The sequence below is a fragment of the Aethalodelphis obliquidens genome, unplaced genomic scaffold (genome assembly GCF_003676395.1).
Source record: "Aethalodelphis obliquidens isolate GAN/ISIS:26980383/991018 unplaced genomic scaffold, ASM367639v1 scaffold34, whole genome shotgun sequence".
NCBI classification, from domain to species: Eukaryota; Metazoa; Chordata; class Mammalia; order Artiodactyla; family Delphinidae; genus Aethalodelphis; species Aethalodelphis obliquidens.
The window spans coordinates 1,661,771-1,684,313 of record NW_020837978.1 but is presented as its reverse complement, the minus strand read 5'-3'; the positions used below and the strand labels follow the sequence as shown (position 1 = coordinate 1,684,313).

The window sequence follows — 22,543 nt, the reverse complement described above, 5'->3', positions numbered from 1 at the left end:
CCGCCTTCTCCCCCAATACTGTTCAGCTGGGCTAGAGGACCCCGTTATGTATCCAGAACTACCCAGTCCGAGACGGCTCCAGGGACCCAGTCCTGCCCTACCAGGACCCAGAGCCATGGTCCCCACCAGGCACAGAAGTGCTGGGAGGTCAGTGAGAGGTCACCACGCTGCTCTCTCTGGTTCAAGCGCGCACACACTGTCTGATTGTGCTGGTCCGACTCGTTAGACTCACACGGGCTCATTCAGCCAAACAGGTGAAACTGATTTATGCCAGGCTCCCAGGGCTGGGGGCTGCACGGCAGAACGGCTTTGTGTGGGAAGACTGGGATCCTTCTGGTTTGAAATTTGTGAGAAATTCAATTTAAGCGCGCACCCTTTTCACCTCTGAGGCAAGCCTGAGGCCACCTGAATCAAAACCAGATGGACTGTCAGGCCTAAAGACAACAAAGAGTGGTGGGATATCCTGCCTGCAGAGGACCCCGGAGCAAGGCTGAAACACAGCCGGCTTGTTTCTAGACCTCGGCCGGGATGCTCCCCAGATCTGGAGCGTGGCCCCAGCCCTTTGTCTGCCCACAACGCCCAGGGCATTGCCTCGTCGTAGCCCGGTTACTTGAGCTGGTTTAAGTGCGACCCTGAGCTCCCCGGGCCTCAGCCCCTTCCTTTGCACTGCACCCCTAGCAGGGCTGATTTGTTTTGGCCAGGCTGGCAGGTGCCCTCCCAGCGCTGAGATCTGAGCTCCCACAGGGGTGTCAGCGGTGACCTGAAGTCTTGGGTGGCCGCCTTCACGCTCTCGCTTTCCCCGTCAGCTGATACATGTACCACCCACGTGCTGGAAGTTTCCGGCGAGCTCCAAGATTCCTGTAGGAGGGGGCGCTGACCTCCTCCGCCCCCAGCTCCCACCAGCCGGCGGGCCCTGCAGAGGAGCCAGGGCGCTCTCGGAAAGCCGGGCCCTGCCTCTTCATAAACAGTGAGGGAGTGAGCATTTACACATGCGGCTGTGAAACACAAGCCTCCAACTGACAACTGAAATCGGCCGTAAACAAACGCTGCCTGAGTCCAGAAGCTTCTTCTAAACCGCCTTTGAAAAGAGGCGAGGGAGCAGCGGGTTATTTTCCAGAGACTGGGTCTGTCTGGGGGCTCCAATCACGCGGGCGTCCCCAGAGTGGACCTTTCCCTCGTCCCTGCCTTCTGAATCCCCGTGCGTCGTACCGGAGGCCAGCAGATCCCTGAGTGGCCTCTGCAGCCGTCGGGCAGCGTCTCCACTGCCACCAGGGTGCCCAGGGCTGTGCTGGCCTTGGTGTCCATCTCTCTCTCCAGGCACGAGACATCCAATCAGATTATGGAAGAAGGCCCCCCTGCCCCCAGGGGACTTACGTCTATTCCCATCATGCTGCCCAAGCCAGACACCGGTCCCAGCTGTGAAGACAGCACAAAGCCCTGGGGGCTGCGAGGGAGTCCAGGCCTCCCTTGGCCCAGCCGTCCTACCTGGGCCTGCCCACCTGCATCCGGGGGGGCGTCCAGAGCACTTGACCAGCCCCCCAGGCCAGGTGTTGGGGTGGCGCCTCATCTGAGCGGGAGGTGGACGACACTGGAGTCTCGTGGAATCTTTCCCTTGCACACGTTTAAAATCACTTCAGGAATTAGGCTACAGCATCCTCACTACATCCCCGACCGGCGAGAGGGGGACACGGGGGACTGGGGGGGGGCACGTGGTAAATCCTGTCGAGTTGCTTACGCAAGAGAAATCCAGGCACAGCTAGTATCGCAGACGGCAGAGCTCCCGAGCACTGAGAGCGTGGACGCCAGGGGCAGACACACGTGCACACGCACACGCATGCACGCTGGCCGCCTTGACAGCCTGCGGGGTCAGTCAGGAAGAGAGGAGGCGCCTGCTGCTCAGACCGAGGGCTTCTCCCTGTTCCTCCCTCCTCCTCCCATTACACCTCGAACCCGGGGCTGTGGGGGCCCGTTGAGGGTGGAACAAGTGCCCTGAGAGGCCACCTTTGCGCAAGAGTGGCTGGATTTAAAATCAAAGCAAAGGGGGGAGCGGGGCAGTGCTGGCAGGGCGGCCGGGCTGGTCCCCGAGGGAGCGTGGGTGATGTCCGCAGCTTCCGACGGGCCCAGAGGCTGCCTCACCAGCCTGTGGGGTCCCCGAGGCCTCTGCGGGTTCTGGGGAGAAAACGGACGAGAGGCAACAGCGCTGGTGCCACCAGGCCCGACGGTGCAGCGGGAGCCTGTGTGGCCTGGTCAGCACAGAAGTCCACGACCTGGGAAGTGGGGAGGCTGGTCAACCCGAAGGGCCCCCGAGCTCAAAGGTGAGCGTCTCGCCACTGGAGTCGGCCCGCCCGGGTTCTTGTCACTTGTCCTCTTTGGTCTTGGGGTACAGAAAGGGTGAAAACATGGGGGCAGGGAATCGCAGGTAAGACATAGCCAGTGGTTCTTAACCTCAGCTGCTCCTCTCAACACTTGGGGAAAACACTGAGGAGTGCGGGGTCCAGACCGCATCGGAATCCCTCCTCCTGGGGCCCAGGCACCAGGCGATTTTTAAGGCGTCTACCCCACAATGATCCCACTGTGCCACCGGGTGGAGGCCCGCTGGATGGACGGCTCAGGGGTTGGTGGGTCCTGATGGCCGTTTGCAGGCAGGAAGGGACCAGGTCGAATCTCAGCACCGGGATGAAGGGGAGGCTTGATTCCAGGGAGTCTCAGAGCTTATTCAGAAAATCTGGCGGGGGAACCAGAGCAGACCTATTGAGTGTGTGTGTGTGTGTGTGTGTGTGTGTGTGTGTGTGTGTAAATATTCTCCAAACATTATGTAATAGATATATACACATGCATGCGCACATGTGTGTGTATATATGTTGTTTGGGGGATATTTAGTTCTTTTATTGTATACATATGTATGTGCACATGGTAGTGTATAGTTCATTTTTATTGTGTATAGACACATTATAGTGTGTCTATACACACACACACACACACACACACACATATGTTTGTTTGGGGGACATTTAGTTCTCTTTATTGACTAAAATTCGAATGTTCCCCTGTTTAAAATTGGGGAGCCGTCCCCCCTGAGCTACCAGCAATCCTACAGCAAGCCGCAAGGACAAAATGGTCACTCAGAGATGCTATTTTTTCCTTTTGAAAGAAAGAAAAGAAAGGGAGGGAGAGAGGAAGAATCCCCTTCTGGAAATTTAAACCAAGACATATCGGAAAGCTACAATGTGAAAACGCGGCTCCAGTGCTGGGGGCGTGCATTTGAAGTCACCCGTCCAGAAAGCCTTTAGGAAACCAGCTTGGAGTCACGCTCTCAGCCCAGCAGGATTCGGGGCCATCAGGATCCACCAGGACCGAGCAGGGACAGGCCCCTGGCTGCCCCTCGAGGCTGAAGCGATGGGGGTGGGGAGGCGGGCCTGTCCCTGACTTGACGGCTGGGGAACCAGCTGTGTCCTGCTTACACCTCAGGTGTTGCTGGGAGGGGTAACATCTGTCAGACAGGTTCTCTGTTCATTTTTTTTAATCTGTACTTTGCAAGATCACAGTTGCCAAAACTCACTCTGCGGTGGCTGAGTCCGAGGAAGAACCGGCAGTTTGCAGACCTCACCTGCGTTCTCATCACGAAGCATTTACGTCGCACTTGATATTTGCAGTGTATTCCACGTTGTATTAATTTTCTCCAAGGATCACTATTCTAAAAGATTTCACTGGGTAAAATTGCAGAGGTGATTTAACAAAACAGCCTCATATAAACTGTCCATCTTCTGAACAACAACCCATAAAACACGTTTGCTTCTTCGTCACAGATGATGAAACTGAGGTGCAGGAAAATTAACAGTTTCAGGGGTACCCCTGCAGGTGACTTTCTGAGGTGGACTTTGGGAACTTGGGCCCCTGGTTTGTATTCTGTGGCTTCTGTTTTATCCATAGGACCACTCCTCCTCAATTTCCCAGGTCCAGCCAGCGTCTTTTTTCTTTTGCAACCTACTTATTTCAAACTCTTATCAATGCAGAGCACAGCTGCATTTTCTGAACTACATTGATTTTTGAAATTTCACTGATGAGAAGGAAAATTCTCATTTTGATAGCACTCCAGGCTCTGAACATGCAGTGTGTAATAAATCGTACAGATTCTGTAATTTTTAAACCGTTTTTGCTGTTGTCTTTTTCAGTGAAATTATTATTGCCCTTAATGTGGGTATCAACCACCTCAAATCCTTTCTGAAAATAGGAAGGGCGTGTGTGTGTGTGTGTTCAGTGTTCAGACTAATTCACTTGTGCTCCTAATTTCTCTACAAGCGGCGGGGAGAGAGTCACCTTCGTGTTCTGCAAGATGAAACTGAAACCAAGATTGATTAATCAGTTACCACGTCCACAAAGGGTCTTAGGGAATCTGAGTAACCGTTAGGGGTCGGGGTGTTGGGGAAGGTGGCATCTAGTCGCTAGTGAACCAGGCAGGTGACCGTGGACGACTTAGTGAACCTAAAGCTTCATTATTCTCACCAGCAAAAGTGAAGCAGCCTGTAGCATGCCCAGGGTTCTGTTATTATGAATCTCATAAGGAATCCTGGCTGAAAAATGTTCTGTAAACTGCAAATAACTACATACTTCTGTATGTAATTATACATTACTGTACATGGACACCTGTGTGTGTATTATATCATATACATACATCCATACATAAGTAACGCATTATTACTAAAATCGATTGAAGTAATTTCATTTCAAAAGGGTGATGCGTTTTCTAAACTGGGTAGAAGCCAGCTTTTGCTCTATATCCCTTAACACAGGGTAAGTGACTTTTACAATAATTTTATAACGAGATTCTCATTTAATTAAGAACTATTTATAAAAACAAACCTAAAATACCTCCAGCAAAAGGTCAGTGTAAGGGAAAGGCACACTTTATTAACTTGAATGGACTTCGGATTAACACTAGTCCTTCAAAGATGTGAGGGATGAGATCACATTGCTGGAAAATATATTACTTTTTCTTTCAAGGAATAATATACTTTTCTCCCCCTTTTCCCTTAGCTAAAGGAGTAAATATTGGAGAACTTCTCTCTCCTTTAGAAGCCAGGATATTTAAGAAACTCTTCAAGAGAAACTCAGCAATCTGATGGGCCTGAGTGCAGGTCCCCAGGTCCCCGTAAGGCCCGGCCTGGCGGGCGTGTGCCCCTCAAATGTGGCCTGAAATGGTCCCAACCACTGCTTTTCTCCAGCCTCACCCGAAGTCATGAGTGAGCTGCTGTCCTTTTGAAAGCCGTTTCTACTCTCTAGGAAACTACCCCAAGAAAATAATCAGAAATGCAGACGAGACTTGCAGGGACAGTTACTCCGGTGTTGTTTAGAACAGCAACACTAGGGAGCTCTTAAATATATCTTGTTTATGCTCATGTGCCATCATTGATGTGATATTTGCCAAGAATGTTTGTGCTGGAAAATATTTCATGCTATGATGTTAGATCAAAGGGGTGCAACGTAAAATCAGTAATGCAATGATTCTGATTTTATAAATGTGTTTGGCATGGAAAAAAGATTAAAAGAAATTATATCCAAATAATAACCATGGCCATCTCCCAGTGATGGGTATGAGGAAATTCAATCTCCTCTTAGACTTTGCTGTATTTTATACATTTTCTACAATAATCATATATTACAATTTTTTAAGTTTATTTATGTTTATCAAGAAAGTCTTTTCCAAGGATGTGAGTTCTGTTCTGAGTAATAAATTTGTGTAGAATAACAATTTACTTTTTCAGCTTCTGGTTACCTCTGTATTGCCCTTCTTTTGAGAAGATGATCTGGTCCCGGTTGTAACTTCGGCCAGACTTCACCTGCGTCTGTGAGCACCCAGTGGCCTGACATCCGGCTATAGCCAGTGGACTCCACTTCTCAAGGCGGGCAAGTGAAGGGATTTAAAAAGATAAATTCACTTGCTCACCGGTTCAACAGATACTCACGGACTTGCTGCTCTGCCAGGCAGATTTTTAGGCATTTTATCTTCAGGGGGTCAGTGTGAGGGGCCTGGAAGGAGACATCTAGGGCCACAGTTTGAAGCTCCTTTGCTTTTGGAGGCTGTGTCCAGCTAAATGTTTCTAAGATGTGTTAGTTCTTCTCTGGACAGATTAGCAAAACTCTCTGAAAGATGACTTTGAGTTATTAAAATTTAGAAGTATTTAATAAGCACGTTCTGTGTGTCAAACACTAGGCTAAGAGCCTTGGATAAGGAAGAGAAGTGGATGAGAGCCCCACCTTCCCGCAACAGGCCTGGACTGCCCGACGGGACCGACGTGCACCCATTTTTTAAATTTATTTTTTAATTGAGGTATAGTTGATTTACAATGTTGTGTTAATTTCTGCTGTACAGCAAAGTGACTCAGTTATACACATATATACATCTTTTTTTATATTTTTTTCCACTATGTTTTATCCCAAGGTATTGAATATAGTTCCCTGTGCTATACAGTAGGACCTTGTTGTTTCTCCATTCTATATGTAATAGTTGGCATCTACTAACCCCAACCTCCCCGCCCATCCCCCGCTCCCCGCACCTGGCGACCGTATGATCCAGCAGTCCCACTCCTGGGTATGTAACCGCGCATCTTTACTGTGTGCTGTGTACACGTGCTGAGGCAGAGTCATTGCTTCCCTCCCTGGATGCTTCAAATTTTGCGATTATGAATTTCCACTCTATCAGTTACTTGATATTCACGTACCCACTATCCAATTCCTTTGGTAAATTTTAAATGCACCATGACAAATAAAAACACTGGCTCCCCCTTCTAGCTGTAAGTCCTGCGAGGTCTACATGAACAGCAGGCCTTCCTAACCTAGTCTTCCTGCTGCTGTAAATAGAGCTGCATTCGTTTAGTGCATGTTATTATTGTGAATGTAGATTAGTAATTCCTAGATGACGTAGGAATTAAGGTATTTGTCTCAAATATGCAAAAATACCCACAATTTTCCCTAACACTCCCTCTTCTTGATACTCCCTGAGGCCCTGTCACTGATTCTGGGCTCTAGAATCCGTGCCCTTTATAATATTAGGGCTGGTGACCATCAATAACAAAACCCTCTCCCCAACTTACTGCAGGGACAAGAGCCTCTAGAATATTAGTATTCAGTAAGCTGGCAAGCTAACAACGAAATCTATGGGCTGAGTACTTATAAATACTGCATTTATCCACAAAATCTAAAAATTAAGAATTTCTATGTATACTAAACACTTATCATAACAGAGCTTCTCAAGCTGTAACGTGCACACAAGTCCCCTGGAATGTGGTCAAAATGCAGATCCTGAATCAGCAGGTCTGGGCCGGGACCTGGGAGTCTGCATTTTAACAAGACCCCAGGTGATGGTGGTGCTGCCGGTCCATGGACCACACTTTGAGTAGCAAGAACCTTTACATGGGTCTCATGGAGAGGAATATGAGAACTGGAGGGAAATTCTGAGCTATCAGAAAGAAAGAACCTTCTTCTACCACAAGATAATAGGCTTCAGGGAATGCCGTGAGGTTGAGGGCCTTGGGACATTGTCCCTGGAAGGCCCCGTGTGGTAGGGTCACTGCACATCCAGGGCCTTGGGTGGAGCTTCAGGGAAGGGAGGGCTCCGCCGCACCCCCACCCCCACCACCCGCAGGTGGGCACGGAAGCAGCCTGTCTTCAGACACAGGCCGAGTAAGGCCGCAAGTGTGGAAATGCTTCGCAAAGTATAATATGTGTCAGGAGATATTATCACACAGCTCACGGGGTCGTGAGGCACAGTCTTAGTGGGTGTGGAAAATAAAGAAACTCAACTCCTGTTGCAGAAAGCACTGGGTGGCACTGAAGATCTTTCCTGAAAGTTCCTTGAGGGGAAGGCTTGGGCCTCGGGGTGGGGACGTGTGCTCGTGCTGACTCTCCCTCTTTGTGTCACCTCATTTCGCCCTTTGCCCGGCCTCTGCCTGCATCGTCCCCCCCACCCATGCCCCCCAGTTTGTCCCAGCAGGAGGGGAGTTTGCCAAAGGGGCTGGAATGACCTGTTTAACTCCCACTCACTCAGACTCTCTCTACTGCGTCCCCCCAAACTCACCCAGAGGCTCTCACTTGCTACCATCTTGAAGCACATGCAGTTGCAAATTTGCTCATCTCATCTTGAGCCTCAAAAAGTTAAAACAGGCTGCCTTCCCCCAATCTGTTTTACATTTTCCATCCGTCTCTCTATCAACTGTCCTTCTATCCACCCATCATCCATGTATCTATGTACACACGTATGCGTACGTGTGTATCATCTCCATTTACATCTTTCATGAAGTTGTAATTTCTCAGTCCTGTTGCTGCATGAGGTTCGTGATGTTATTCTATTTTATATGTACATGTGCTTTTGTTTGTATTGTGGTCTGATCTTGGACGGTTGGCAGTAATTTGCTTCTTCACTTGTTGGCGTTTGCTGACCCGGCCATGCTCTTGTTGACCTACTATCAGTTCAAACAGTGTTTGCTCAGGAGGGGGAACTGTTTGGTTTTCTTATTTGTTTAAGTCTCTGATGGGAACTAATCGAAGGATGGACTGACTCTGCTCTTGACAGCTCCCTGGTCATATACATTCCAGCTTGATCTGATGTGGTGTATTTGGGGGAACTGGGGAGAAGTAATTGGCCTTCCAAGTCCAGGTTGCAATCAGCACACTCTCAATTAGAATCAGAAATGATGGGAAATTCCTGACCAAATATTTTCAGCAGTTGACCCTAAGAGGTGCACACTTCTGGGTGCGGCTCCTCGTTTAGCATTTATTCAACAGCTATTACTGACCACCCGCTCTGAGCAAGGATCTTGGTTACAGCGGAGACCTAGACACGGTATTGACCCTGAAGGTGCTCACAGCCTGTGTGTATGCATGTGCTGGCCACGTGTGCATCTAAGTGGACACATCTGTCCCAGTGTATGCATGTGTCTGGGTGTAATCATCTAAGAGTGTGTGTGTGTGTGTGTGTGTGTGTGTGTGTGTGTGTATGAACAGGGATAGTAGGCACGGGGAGGACAGATAAAAAGACTTCTTCAAATCAGTCTGTCAAGGAACAGTAGAGGTAAGTAGAGGCAAGCACAGTAGAGGTAAGTCTCAGACCACTGAGGGCTGAGACTGTTTTGGCCCGAATGTAGCTTGGAGTGCGGGGCATGGGGCTCGTAAGAATCCAGGTTGGGGAGGTGAGCAGAGACCAAATCACACCCCCACGTCCAAGTGTGAGACAGAAACAACACACCATATTTCCCCCACTCACCCTCTGCTAGAATCAGAATCCCTGGAATATTCCTCTGTACTTTGTCCACTGGTAAAACCTGAAAATCCTTGACCCTGGTCTCCACCCTATTTCTTCATGCCCCAGAGAGTCATCGTGCAATACATAAACAGACCTGACTGCAGCTGGTGTAGGAGAGAAGGGGGAAAGCTTGGCCTCTCTCTCTCCTGAAGCCACAGCTCTCTGTGAAGATGGAGCGTTCCTACCTCTTACTTAGAAAACATTCACGCACAGGGAGGTGCATTGAAAAGCATTTTAATAAACACCCCGCCTGGACTTCCCTGGTGGCGCAGTGGTTAGGAATCTGCCTGCCAGTGCAGGGGACACGGGTTCGAACCCTGGTCCAGGAAGATACCACGTGCTGCGGAGCTAAGCCCATGCACCACAGCTACTGAGCCTGCGCTCTAGAACCCACATGCCACAACTACTGAGCCCGTGTGCCACAACTACTGAAGCCCGCGTGCCTAGAGCCCGTGCTCTGCAACAAGAGAAACCACCGCAAGGAGAAGCCCGCGCACCACAACGAAGAATAGCCCCCGCTCGCCACAACTAGAGAAAGCCCGCGCGCAGCAACGCAGACCCAAAGCAGCCAAAAAAAAAAAGATGACTCTTTAAAAATGAAAAAAAAACCTCCCCACCCCTCTCTCCTGTGTTAAGGCAGGAGCAGGAAGGCCTGCTTCCTGCAGCCAATGGTTTGGATTCCAGACTCAGGCGAGCTGATGTGAAAGGTCTGATGGGCCTGCCTGGATGGGTATCCAAATAAGCAATTTCTTACAAACGTGGAACCCAGTGATGGCGAGACCCACAAGGTGATGAAAGAAGCCCAAGATAGCATCAGAAATGACCTAATAGAGGGGGAGCTGGGGCAGAGGTGATTGGCATCCCAGCTTTTGCTAAATTTAACGTGACTCGCCAAGTAAGAGAAGTCATTATTGAGAAAACGTGGAGGTCCAGCCAAGAGTTTGGGTGATGGAAAATTAACTATAGTTGAGACATAAAATTTTACAATGTACGGATTGTAGAGTGATTGGATGTCTTTCGTATTTTAAGAATGCAGCTCAATGGACCATCTCTTAGCATTATCCTGAAAGCTTACACTTTTGATTAAAACCTTCAAATCTATCTTGGAGATCCAGGAAAGAGTGTGCATACCTTAAACCCAAACATTCTACCACCTGCACAACCGGCATTCCCAAGTTTCCTTCTATCTTTAAATTTCATTAAAGGGGTTGTGGCCAAGCTAGAATTCTTGTATGCGAATTTTGTGTAGAAAATTCAAAGAAGTTAGAGATTTTAAAAGATTATTTAAGAGTTTACACATAGGGTTATTTTCAGGGAATACAAGATCAGACCCAAACTTAGCTACTGTGTTTGGGAAAACGACTGATGCAATGCCTTGGGTACTGCCTACCTGGAGGGGCTGGAGGCTGACTTGGGACAGACCCCAGCACAGCCCAGGGGGACAGTCCTGTGACCCATCACGTGCTCACTGGGAGGAGCATGGAGACCAAGGAGGGGGGAGGTGAGCTTCAGGCAGGCAGACGTGAGTCCTGGCCATTCTCCTCTCCAGATGTCGCTCTGTTCCTTTCCACCTTGTCTGTTTCACTTACATCCACTTTCCAAACTCAGCCAGACTCTCAAGTGCTCATGTAATTGCACTGGGCTGGATGATGAGAGAGCCCTGAGGTTTGGAATTACTCACGCCAAGACCTGTCACACCAGAGAGCACTGTGTACCATGAACAAGAAGCCCAGAGGAATACAAAAGTAATAAAATAAGTGTGGTTATGTGGTGTGTAGCAAATACAAATTTCCATGATATGCTAAATAATAAAAATGTTTCTCAAGAAATATCTACCCTAATGGAAAGGAATCACATGGCCTTAAATCAGCTGAGTTCAATTCATTTGGCATTTACTGAGATCCACTTATATCTGAGGCACTGTGAAAACCAATGGGAATGAAAAGTTGAACCACATATGATCACACTGGTGACGATTCTGTCCAGCTGCCCCCTTGCCCCACAACTTGTTCAATAAATCTAAGGAAAGAGCAAACATCGACTGACTACCTGCTCTGAGCCAGGCACTGTGCTAGCCTCTGAGGCTATCAAGTTGGTTAAACACACAGTTCTTATCCTTAGGAACTCATAGGCCGGTGGCCATTGCCTTTTTTCTGCTGCTTTTGTAAAGAACAGAAATTCTTACCACCTGAAGTCATCATCAGTATAGCAATAAAACTCTGAAAGATGCTAAAACTTGGCCCAGATCGAGAGGAGAAAACCATGCAGAAAAGATGGAGTTTCTAGCAAAGAGACACAAAGAGACAAGAAAAAGCTCTCAGTCCCTTCCTTAGCATTGAACTCTGAAGTCCGACATATATATTCTGGTTCAGCACACTTTCACCTTCTGTGGCTGTTTTATTCCCATGTATTTGAAATAGGGCTGTAAGATGTAGCAAGCAGAAATACAGGAAATGCAGTTAATTTTCAGATAAGATTGAATTTCTTTCTGTGAAGTTCAAAATCAACTGCGTGTGCTGGATGGTAGGGGTAAACTCATTAGAAATTAGCTCTGTACTTACAGAGATTTGTGCGCCCGGCTCTGGCGGGGAGCGCCCATTGTGGGGCGCGAGCAAGCTCTCTGCTTGGAGTGCTCTCTGGACACCTGAACTAACTTAGCTTCTCTGTTCAAAGCTCGTTTTGTTTTTATCCATCTTTGATTTAAGCCAACATCTTTGCCTGTTTCTTTGAAGGATTTTATTAGCTTTATAGAGTTTTTGCCTGCTCAGGTGTCTCTCATTCCTTATAAGTTTTTTTTTTTTTAGATGTTGGCGGTAGGGGTTTATTAATTTATTCATTTAGTTTTGCTGTGTTGGGTCTTCGTTTCTGTGCAAGGGGCAAAGTCATCAAAGTCTAAAATTTTTTAAAAAAAGAATTAAGGAGTGTGCTTGTGTGTGTGTGCGTGTGCGTGTGTGTGTGAAACAATTCAGAAATGAATTAAATCTGAGAATGGTTAACACTCACTGAAAACGTTCTCCGAGGCGGCCAGCCCAGCACATCACCTGCATCCTGTCGCCCCACCGGTACTGCAGCCCCAGAAGGGAGTCCTTGTCTCCGTGACAAACGAGGAAGCTGAGTAATAACTTAGCCATTTAAAAAATCCATTAAAGGGGCTTCCCTGGTGGCGCAGTGGTTGAGAGTCTACCTGCCGATGCAGGGGACACGGGTTCGTGCCCCGGTCCGGGAGGATCCCACATGCCGGGGAGCAGCTGGGCCCGTGAGCCATGGCCGCTGAGCCTGCGCGTCCGGAGCCTGTGCTCCGCAACGGGAGAGGCCACAACAGAGAGAGGCCCGCGTACCGCAAAAAAAAAAATAAATTCATTAAAAAATTAACAGAAACTCTACCCAAGGAGGACTGCCCTAAGTCTTCGGTTGCTGTGGAAACCAGCAGTGTTCCCTCCCGGGCATCCGAGCGGTTTCTCCTTGGGTGTCCTGGGTGTTCCAAGGGCAAGACTCAGGAGTCCAGAGAATTTGGAATCAAGAGCTAAGCCGCACCAACACACAACAGCCATCGTCACAGCACGGGGCGTGGGGGTCAGGACCAGCCTCCCCGAGCTCAGGGGACACAGGCCCCAAGGGCCTCGGCTTTGCCTCAGCCCCAGCTGGGCTGCTCTCCTCAGGGGCCAGCAGCCACTGTCCTCAGGGCGCCCCCAAAGGGCTGGGGATCCTCGCACAGGAAATGACCATCCTCCCCACACCCTAGTCAGCAATAGAGGAATCAGGAGTGCAGAAAGGTGGGCAGTTCAGTTGGTTTCTAGCCTAATTCCTTCTCCAGGAGAGTACTTTAAACACCATCCCAGGAGTTCCCTGGCCGTCCAGTGGTTAGGACTCCGTGCTCTCACTCCTGAGGGCCCAGGTTCAATCCCTGGTCGGGGAACTAAGATCCCATAAGCCACAGCACGGCCAAAAGCAAAACAAAAGCACCACCCTCTGCAACCTCTAATATTAGTTTCTACAAGCCTCAGACGTGGTAAGCTAGTTTGGGGAGAAAAAAACATAAAGCAGGAAAAGCATAAGAATGATACACATTTAATTCCGATATTTAGAATGCATTTGGGGGACCTAGGTTTTGAAGTGAAATAACGAACAGACTAACCTGAAATGTTTTCCTACATTTCAGGAGAGACTGGTGAGTCTGACCGCTGCCTGCAGACCTTGTGCTGTAGCCGAACCAGAGGGCACGTCAGGAACCTCGGGGTCCAAACTGGAAGAGACAGGAAAAATCTCAATTCATGTCAACTCTTGTGGTAATCACTACTTTTTCTTTTAAAACCCCTACATTTTAAAAAATATTTGATGATTTTTCAGTAAGGCCAGAATATAAGACATTTAATGTCATTTGTCTCCACAAGTATTTCTATAACAAGTGAAGCAATCAATAATAGCTTACATTAATGATCCTACGATCCCACTTCTTGGGCTTATATCCAGAGGAAACCATAATTCGAAAAGATGCATGCACCTCGCGATGTTCACTGCATCACTAGTTACAATAGCCAAGATGGAAACAACCTAAGTGTCCATCGACAGATGAATGGATAAAGAAGATGTGGTACATATATACAATACTACTACTCAGCCGTAACAAAGAATGAAATAGTGCCCTTTGCAGCGACATGGATGGACCTAGAGATGATCATACTGAGTGAAGTAAGTCAGACAGAGAAAGACAAATATCATATGATATCACTTATATGTGGAATCTAAAAAAATGATACAAATGAACTAATTTACAAGACAGAAATAGACCCACAGACATACAGAACAAACTTATCGTTACCAAAGGGGAAAGGTCGGGGAGGGATAAATTAGGAGGTTAGGGTTAGCAGATACAAACTACTGTATATAAAACAGATACAAAACAAGGACCTACTGTACAGCACAGGGAACTCTATTCAATATTCTGTAATAACCTATAAGGGAAAAAAAATCTAAAAGAGAATAGACATATAAGTAATGTATAACTGAACCACTTTGCTGTGCACCTGAAACTAACACAACATTGTAAATCAATTCTATTTCAGTGACATTAGCATATTATATATACGCATATATATTTACAGTAAGTTATATATATGTGTGTATATATATTTTATATGTGCTCCAAAATGCTAGCAGTGATGGGGATTATGGTGTTGATATTGGCTATTGTGAATGATCTTCCATTTCATCTATGTGCTACTGTTATAGTTAGAAAAAACACAGTTTTAAAATGAGGTCTTTTTATAAAGACAAAAAATAGCGTAATTTATTGAGCACTAACTCTGTCAGGCGTTGTCCTGAGAATTCTACGTGTACTAATGCATGTCCTCTCCATACAGCTCTATGGAATAAGCATTACTGTTATACACTGTGCCAGTTACTACGTGATTATAAATATCAACTACGCAAAGATCAGGAGCCTTGGAAACATTGTGCTGAATGAAAGACCTCAGTCAAGAAAGACCACCTATTGCATGATTTCACTTACATGAAATATAAACCTTCAGAATAGGCAAGTCTGTAGCGACAGAAAGTAGATTAGTGGTGGCCAGGGACTGTGGTTGCCAGTCGTTGGCTGGGTGTAGCCTGGGGAACACAGCCGTGGCATGGCGGCCATGGTGGCTCCACAGGGACCGTGGCTTGAGGCTGTCAGCCGTACTCCGCACAGCAGCTTTGCTGGAAGGAGCCCTAAGGGATCCACCACCATGGCTGCCACACGGAGGCCTGCCCGGCAGGGGACCGGTTCTTCCATGGTACCTGTGGACGGTACCTGAGAGGAGATTTACAAAAGGGAGGTAGTGGGGTGAATGACACCCCACCATGGCAGGCACTTATTGGGCCAAGACTGAAACCTGTCATCCTTTCTCCTGGACCCGTCCTAAGTTCCTCTCGCTCTCGGCTGTCCCGTTGGCTGTGGGCCGTGGTGCCCTGCAGATGGAATTAGCACGGCCTGCCTCCAGGACCCCAGAGAAGACATCCGGACTCCTCTATGGGGGTTTAACACAAATCCACACGGCATCCAGCCCCACGGGCACCGCTGACACTGCAGGGTCTGCCATATTGTATGGCCCCAGGGGCAGGGCTGAGGCAGCAGGACCCACCGCAGAGCTTTGCCCTGCTCTATCCTCCATGTCATCCAACACACAGGCCTGAGCACCTCCCAGGCATGTAAAGTGGCCTGCAGAGGTCAAAGAGGCAGTCTGGGCAACGTGTGCTAGGGATACGAGACACAGCACTTTATGTGTTACTCTGGAGGGACATCTGGTCACCCCCTGGACCCCTAAAAACTTAACTCTATGGCAGCACCCTGAATTTTTGTATGGCTTGTCCCCCACCTTCTGACACATACGTATCTTACCAAAGCCTCCAACAGGCTCGCCACTGCTCGCCTGACTTGTCCAGTCAGCAGGATGCCATCAATTTAATGAATTCATGTGATGCTTTGCTGGATGGCCAGTGGTCCGTATTTCCTTGGACTGACACAGAGGCCAGGAAAGCTAACAGAGTCCTGGGACACAATTATAAACAAATGTTCTTGTCTGTTCTACACGAATACAAACTGGTTGTGTTCCTTTTTTCTGATGGGAATGGAAGAGAGCGCATCCACCGAACAATAACCACGTCTGGCCTCCAGCTCCAAGTGCGCAACTGGAGCTCCTACCTGGTTGACCTCGGGTCGTCTACACGGATGCAGAAAAGGTAGGAAACTCGTGCAAGTTCACACAGAAAATTGTGCGGCCAGAAAGGGACATGGAATCCTACACTAAAACATTCTTCTCACCAGTATGTGAAATGTTGCAAGATTAGCAATGCTTTGGTAGGAGAAGCAGGCACAGATAGAGGCCTGTAGGTGGAAATGCTTTCACCGCCCCTCTTCCATCCTTGGTCTGGGACCTTTCTTTGCATCCTATGGAGGGGATTTCTCCATCAGGACTTCCTACTCGACAGCTACTGACCCGTTTCCTCTTTGCCTTTTTAATGGGAACACCCACCATGTGTATGTCCGGTCACAAAGTTGCCTTGACAAGTACCATATGAAAATACCAGAAAGTCAAGGGGCAGTATGGTTGCATAGAACATGTTTTGTTTAAAAGTATGTTTTTAACATTTAAAACAATCTATTCCTAAAGGTTACTCTTAACACGGGCTACTTGGTCCAACTCCCTTCTTTGTGATAGTGCTAAGGCAATAAAGCCAGGATCCTGAGCTGTCATTTGGTGTCAATCACAACTTTCAAAAGAAGAAAGGGGACAAACTTAGACCAGGTGACTTCTGGGGTCAGGACCCTGAAGCGGTTTGGAGTCAGGGAGCCTCGACATTTGCAGAAAGGGTCCATAGCCTCTATCTCCCGACAGCCTTGACTAAACAGAGGCCACGAGAGACGCCAGAACCGCCTTAAATTCTCACCCTCCTTTTTCTATCGCGTGTCACAGACAACTTCCTGTCACCCAAATGCATCCTTCTTTCCTTCTGCCAAGAGGAAAATTGTTAGGTGCCGTCATATTCAATAGATGGTTATTCAGTCGCACTTGAAAATGTTCATTTACTGTAACAGGCTCATTATTCTAGGAATGTAATTGGAACCCAGGCTGTTATGACCTCAGGAAATAGAATATAACAAAACTATGCAGAATATTAACATTGCCCCCCGAACAGGGCAGCCCTCTCCTCAGGGAAGGTGGAGAACCCATCACCCCACCTTTCTCTCCTCTCACAAACTCAGCGACGGTTTGATCTCTGGGAACATTAGGAGACTTCGAATCAGGAATCCCTAATGGACCCATGGAGAAACTGAAGCCTATCAGCTTAAGAAAATAGAACTTTTACTGTCCTAGAGCATTTCCTCTAGTGACCCTACAAATCTGGAATAGCCAAGAACTAAGCAAGAAAGATCTTTTGTGTGCTGAGGTGTGTAGGGCATCAGGCAGCATGGAAGTTGGGTGGACTTATCTACAACCAGGTGTTCTGATAAGAACTGAAAGCATATTGAAAGGTGAAGGAAAATTAAGAGGGGGCATGAAAATCAAAGCCCCTATTAATAGCCTATGTAAAATGAGGGGGTTAGACAAGAGGACAAGCTCTGACATTGTATTTCATGTCTATTATGCTTTTTAAAATTATTAATAAAATGGAGTTCAGTATAAATATAATGCCCTGTACACCATCCAAATAGCCGATGCAGGAATCTGGTTTGCTATTAATGATTTAGACTGGAATCTGTTCAACAAATGAGATTAAAATAATTAGAAGTGTAATTAGCGATGTTATCCCCTTCAGTGGGAGCAACGCTTAGGCTAATCTGAGACCTTATTCCTAAGCCTCGGCATAGCTGTGTTCCAGAGACCTCACTAGAGTTTGGTCTCCCTTTTTGGAGTAAAGTTTTATGGCCTCATGTGACTTTATAAAAAGGCCATCATTATATGCGCGCGCGCGCACACACACACACACACACATGAGCCATGTTTGAAATTTCTAATTTCAGCCTCTGAACAAAGAAACTATTTTGTAGTATAATAAGACATATTTACTAGTATTAAAGTAGCAGGCTTATTGTAAGTTTTACAACATTAAAAATGTGATGGGATTTTTAACCCCAAAATAATTTATAGCGCTTAACATTTCTCAGTTGACTTAAAAACACAGAGCCCAGACCAACAATCCAACAGATAAATGGGCAAAGGATAGGAACAGAGAATAATTATATCTTAAAAATATGAAATAGGAAAAATAGGAAAAGATACTCACTGCGCTTAGTATAAGAAAAATGCAAATTAAAACTATACCAAGATGTCATTTTGCATCAATCACCTTGGCAAAACTCCAAAAGTTGTTAGTACTTTTCACTGGTGAGGCTTCGGGGAAACAGGCCCCCTCATACCTCGCGGTGGTACTGTAGATTCCTTCTGGTCCAGCAATGCTCTATTTGGCAATAGCCATCAGAATTATCATGCATATTACCCTCTAATCCATTATTTCCCGTCTGTAACTTTACCCTACAGGTAGACTTGCACACGTGCAAAGTGACATATAAAGAAGGCTTTCCATTGCAGCATTGTTTATAATAACAAAAGACTGGAAACACCCCAAATTTCCATTATTTTAAAACTATTTAAATTATGGAACATGCAGTTATTTGAAAAAATGAGGAGTCTTTCTATATATTGATATGGAAAAAATCTCCAGATCTATAATTTTGTGGAAAAAGCAAAGGTGAAAAACCTGAGAGTATCGTATATTCCGTTTGAGGAACAATGAAAGGAAAGATAAAAAAAATATATAGTTGTGTTTGCTAGTATTTATATTTAAAAACTCTGGAAAGATGCACAAGAAACAAACAAAAGTTTTATGGGAGTGAGATGGACAGCAGATAGAGGTAGAAGGAGGGCTTTCTACTACATATCTTTCTTTTATTTTTCTTCCAGCTTTATTGAGATATAATTGATATATAACATTATGTAAATGTAAGGTGTGCAACGTGGTGATATAAAGTATGTATATATTGTGAAATGATTACCACAATAAGGTTAGTAAACACATCCATCACCTCACATAGTTACAATTTTTTTGTTGTATGTGTGGTGAAAACTTTTAAAATGTACGCTCTTAGCAACTTTCAAATATGCAGTACAGTGTTGTTAACCATAGTCACCATGCTGTACACTACTCTCCTAGGACTCATTCATTTTACTACCTCTGGAAGCCACCAAACTGTTCTCTGTTTACATGAGTTTTGTGTTTTAAGATTCCACATGTAAATGAGATCAGACAGTATTCGTCTTTCTCTGAGTGGGAATAATACAAAGTGCCCTTAGGCTTCCTCCATGTGGTCACAAGTGTGGTGTGTACATATGTACCACATTTCTTTGTCCTTTCAGCCATCAGTGGGCGCTTAGATGGTTTCCATGCCTTGACTACTGTGAATAACGCTTCATCGAACATGGGGTTGCAGCGATCTCCTCAAGATAGTGATTTCGTTTCCTTCAGATACATACCCAGGAGCGGCATCGCTGGATCATATAGTAGTTTTATTTCTAGCTTTTTGAGGAAACTCTGTACTGTTTTCCATAGGGGCTACACCAAGTTACATTCCACCAACAGCGCACAGGGGTTCCCTTTTCTCCACACCCTTGCCAATTCTTCTTGTTTCTTGTCTTTTTGTTAACAGTCACCGTAAAGAGGTGTGAGGTGATATCTCTTTGTAGTTTTAATTTGCATTTCCCTGACAATTAGTGATGTTGAGCATCTTTCCATGTACGTGTTAGCCATCTGTGTATCTTCTTTGAAAAAAATGTCTATTCAGGTCCTTTCCCCATTTTTAAATTGGATTACTTGGTTTTTTGCTATTGAGTTGTATGAGTTCCTTATATATTTTGGATATTAACTCCTTATCATAGGTGTGATTTGCGAATATTTTCTCCCATTCTGTATGTTTGTTGCCTTTTCATGTTGTTGATGGTTTCTTTTCTTTTTTTTTTCTTTGCGGTACTCGGGCCTCTCACCGCTGTGGCCTCTCCCACTGCGGAGCACAGGCTCCGGACACGCAGGCTTAGCGGCCATGGCCCACGGGCCCAGCCGCTCCGCGGCATGTGGGATCTTCCCAGACCGGGGCACGAACCCGTGCCCCCTGCATTGGCAGGCGGACTCTCAACCACTGCACCACCAGGGAAGCCTGATGGTTTCTTTTTAAAAAAAAATTTTATTGGAATATAGTTGATTTACAAATGCTGTGTTAGTTTCAGATGTACAGCAAAGTGATTTGGTTATACATGTTTCTTTTTTGTATGAAGTTTTTTGGTTTGATGTAGTCCACTTGTTTATTTTTGCTTTTGCTGCTGTATCTTTTCACCTACTAGAAAAATCAGCATGTATTTCATGGTGACTGATTTTTAAAATCTTCCTTAAAAAATACTTTGCTTCTTATTTAGACCTAGAGTTAACCATGATAAAGTTAGCCAAGATATCATGAGAGTCCCAGTTAGATACCTTTATTACATAAAGGTTTAATGACATGTTTAGATTATTATTTTACTATTATTGCAACAGCCTCCTAGTGGGCTTCCCCCGCACCTGCCACCAGTCCATCTTCAAGCCAGCAACCGGAACCATCCTGCTGAGAGCATGACTGAGATCGTGTCAGTCTTCTGCTCAAAACTCTCTAAAGACATCCTGTCTTGCTCTTCATAAAAGCCCTTTAATGGTGTATGAGCTCCAGTGAAAGCAGCCCCCAGCACCTCCTGTGCCAGGTGTCACGGTGGCTTCTTAGCTACAAATGCATCCTTCTTTGCCTGCCTTCTGATGCTGGAGCAGGTCCTGGGATATTCTCCTGGTGCAAGGCCCAGCTTTGTCAGCAGAGGGCACTGCAGGGGGAGGTGATAGTGTTTGATTTTTCCCTTACAGCTCAGCTGCCAGGGATCCAAAGATGCCCACTCCCAGATTACCCAGGGGATCATGTCATACTGTCTCCAATGAGTCTGAATATGTTGGGATGGGAGAGGACCATCCAGCTTCACCTTCCTCAGGTGCTCTGACTCAGCCCTCAGTAGCTCTCCCTACATCTGCTATTTCCATTTCCTTTAGGGTTCTCGCTATCTCTTAGTAGGTAATCCTCCTTTTACTAGTTAATAATTTTTGTATTAAATTTCCCTATTCAAAAAGTGAGTATGACAAAAATGGGTTACCTGTCTACATACTAACAGAGAACATTTTGAAAAGGAAACCAAGGAAACAATCCCTTTCACAGCATCGTCAAAAAGAATAAAATACTCAGTAATAAACTTAACCAAGGAGGTGAAAGATTTGTACACTGAAAGCTGAAAATGTTGCTGAAAGAAATTAGAGAAAAATAAATGGAAAGCATTCCATGTTCATGGATTGGAAGATTTAAAATACTAAAACTAGACTTCAGACTTAAATTGGTAAAATGCCCCCATTACAGTGTCCCCAAAGCAATCTACAGAGTCAGTGCAATCCCTATCAGAATGCCAATGGCATTTTTTGCAGAAACAGGAAAAAAAAAATCCTAAAATTCATGTGGAATGTTAAGGGACCCCAAATAGCCAACACAATCTTAAAAAAGAACAAAGTTGGAAGCATCATAGTTCCTGATTTCATAACGTATTACAAAGCTACAGTGATCAAAAGAGTATGGTACTGGCATAAAGACAGACAAATACTGTATGATTCCTCTATGAAGGATCTAACTAACCAAATTCATAGAGATGGAAAGTAGAAGGGTGGTTGCCGGAGGCTGGGGGGAGGGGGACTGGGGAGTTGTTCAAGGGGTATTGAGTCAGTTTTACAAGATGAAAAAGTTGTAGAGATCTGTTACACAGCAACGTGAATACACTAAACAGTACTGAGTAGTACACTTTAAAAAATGTTAAATGTAAGAATGGTTAAAAAAAAAAGGTAAAAAATAATATGATTAAACTTTGATGTCAATGTATGATTAGGACATCTGATTTTCTGGGAAATGGAATGAGATTCTAAACAAAATACTACAAAATTTCTCAATCATAAACATCTTGCAGCATTAAAAAAAAAAAAAAACTATACTTTTGTCCTTGCCTAGACCCAGACTAACCCTGATCTCACCTGTCATTTATTCTGACTTCCTTTCTGCTTTCAAATTAGCAGACATATTCCGACCTCAGAATGCTTACAATTGCTGTTCCCTTGGCCTGAATTGCTCCTTCAAGTCTTTGCTAAGATATCACTTTCCCAGTGAGGACTTTCCTTGATGCTCTAATATAAAAACCCTGTTCCTTGTAATTACCCTCTTTCCCAGCTTCATTCTTAGTCTAGTGCCAATTACAGTCTGACAGCCATATATTTTATGTAGTTTTTTACTGCCAATGATATAAGCTCCATGATATAAGTTTCAAGAGGACAGGAATTCATTCCTTCATTCATTTATAGAATCCTGTTTACTATTGGTTCCCCCAAACCTACAAATGTATCAAGCACATATTAGGAGCTCAATAATACTTGCTGAAATGGTAAATTAATTCATGAATGAAACAATAACCTTTCGACGCCACGACAGAGCACGAGTGGTTCGGAATCCAGGTCATCTGATTCCGGAACCTGCACTTTTATTCTCTCTGCCCTGCTGCTTCCTTATCACAGGAGGCCGTTAGTGGGTTAGGCTGTCTCTTCTAGTTGACAAGAACATTACCAATAGTATTTAGGCGAAATATTTAACAAGATTTGGAATGATCTCTC

The 22,543-nt window shown here is 45.7% G+C and overlaps 1 long non-coding RNA gene across 1 annotated transcript in view; it reads right to left on the bottom strand.

Moving 5' to 3' along the window:
* The window catches only part of LOC113631664 (uncharacterized), a 150,702-nt gene that overhangs the window by 15,891 nt on the left and 112,268 nt on the right, over positions 1–22,543 (bottom strand). The window contains exon 5 of the long non-coding RNA XR_003437481.1: positions 13,434–13,541. This is a non-coding gene — a long non-coding RNA (uncharacterized LOC113631664). The remainder of the gene's footprint in view (positions 1–13,433; positions 13,542–22,543) is intronic.